This window comes from Schistocerca americana, unplaced genomic scaffold (assembly GCF_021461395.2).
Source record: "Schistocerca americana isolate TAMUIC-IGC-003095 unplaced genomic scaffold, iqSchAmer2.1 HiC_scaffold_47, whole genome shotgun sequence".
NCBI classification, from domain to species: domain Eukaryota; kingdom Metazoa; phylum Arthropoda; class Insecta; order Orthoptera; family Acrididae; genus Schistocerca; species Schistocerca americana.
This window is the reverse complement of record NW_025726203.1, coordinates 2,940,001-2,942,374: the sequence shown is the minus strand read 5'-3', so window position 1 is coordinate 2,942,374 and position 2,374 is coordinate 2,940,001.

Genomic DNA, 2,374 nt, shown 5'->3' with positions numbered 1-2,374 from the left:
CATCAACAGACGGCTCATGCTGATCGCCATCCAGGGCATACCACACTGCAATCCAGCTCTTATAGGGAGACGACACGTAGCTGAGTGCACAACATTTGGACCGCATGGTTCGCCGTTGTTGGCGCAGTCGTTGTACGGTCACATGTACCACGATGTATCATTCAGTACATGAGGACCAATGTGCAGTACAGTGTGTGATTTGGACGTACAACATCAGCGGACAGTTGACACAGGCCGTACCACAGCGTAGGCTAAGTGCTTCGCACATGCGAATGCCAATGAACAACTGCAAATGCCAATGAACAACTGCAAAGGGCATTGAGCATGTACGTCCTGCTGCCATCCACATTACAGTGTATAGCTGCAAGGTGTTTAACATGAAGCGATACACTGGGGACCGGGCAGTGCGAGTAGCAAACTATATTGCGGGGGTTGCAGTTAGGCAACACTACACTAATTTAACGCGTCGTATGACAATTACAGAGCAGGTTAAGGCCCAACGTGTGTTGGGTTAAGGCCCAACGTGTGTTGGGTTAAGGCCCAACGTGTGTTGGGTTAAGGCCCAACGTGTGTTGGGTTAAGGCCCAACGTGTGTTGGGTTAAGGCCCAACGTGTGTTGGGTTAAGGCCCAACGTGTGTTGGGTTAAGGCCCAACGTGTGTTGGGTTAAGGCCCAACGTGTGTTGGGTTAAGGCCCAACGTGTGTTGGGTTAAGGCCCAACGTGTGTTGGGTTAAGGCCCAACGTGTGTTGGGTTAAGGCCCAACGTGTGTTACGTTAAGGGGCAATGTGGGTTACGTTAAGGGGCAATGTGGGTTACGTTACGGCGCAATATAGGTTACGTTACGGCGCAATATAGGTTACGTTAAGGCGCAATATCGGTTACGTTAAGGCGCAATACAGGTTACGTTAAGGCGCAATACAGGTTACGTTAAGGCGCAATACAGGTTACGTTAAGGCGCAATACAGGTTACGTTAAGCGCAATACAGGTTACGTTAAGGCGCAATGCAGGTTACGTTAAGGCGCAATACAGGTTACGTTAAGGCGCAATACAGGTTACGTTAAGGCGCAATACAGGTTACGTTAAGGCGCAATACAGGTTACGTTAAGGCGCAATACAGGTTACGTTAAGGCGCAATACAGGTTACGTTAAGGCGCAATACAGGTTACGTTAAGGCGCAATACAGGTTACGTTAAGGCGCAATACAGGTTACGTTAAGGCGCAATACAGGTTACGTTAAGGCGCAATACAGGTTACGTTAAGGCGCAATACAGGTTACGTTAGGCGCAATACAGGTTACGTTAAGGCGCAATACAGGTTACGTTAAGGCGCAATACAGGTTACGTTAAGGCGCAATACAGGTTACGTTAAGGCGCAATACAGGTTACGTTAAGGCGCAATACAGGTTACGTTAAGGCGCAATACAGGTTACGTTAAGGCGCAATACAGGTTACGTTAAGGCGCAATACAGGTTACGTTAAGGCGCAATACAGGTTACGTTAAGGCGCAATACAGGTTAGGTTAAGGCGCAATACAGGTTAGGGTTAAGGCGCAATACAGGTTAGGTTAAGGTACGACATAGGTTAGGTTAAGGTACGACATAGGTTAGGTTAAGGTACGACATAGGTTAGGTTAAGGTACGACATAGGTTAGGTTAAGGTACGACATAGGTTAGGTTAAGGTACGACATAGGTTAGGTTAAGTACGACATAGGTTAGGTTAAGGTACGACATAGGTTAGGTAGGTAACATAGGTTAGGTTAAGGTACGACATAGGTTAGGTTAAGGTACGACATAGGTGTAGGTTAAGGTACGACATAGGTTAGGTTAAGGTACGACATAGGTTAGGTTAAGGTACGACATAGGTTAGGTTAAGGTACGACATAGGTTAGGTTAAGGTACGACATAGGTTAGGTTAAGGTACGACATAGGTTAGGTTAAGGTACGACATAGGTTAGGTTAAGGGTACGACATAGGTTAGGTTAAGGTACGACATAGGTTAGGTTAAGGTACGACATAGGTTATACGACTAGTTAAGGTACGACATAGGTTAGGTTAAGGTACGACATAGGTTAGGTTAAGGTACGACATAGGTTAGGTTAAGGTACGACATAGGTTAGGTTAAGGTACGACATAGGTTAGGTTAAGGTACGACATAGGTTAGGTTAAGGTACGACATAGGTTAGGTTACGGTACGACATAGTTAGGTTACGGTACGACATAGGTTAGGTTACGGTACGACATAGGTTAGGTTACGGTACGACATAGGTTAAGGTTACGGTACGACATAGGTTAGGTTACGGTACGACATAGGTTAGGTTACGGTACGACATAGGTTAGGTTACGGTACGACATAGGTTAGGTTACGGTACGAT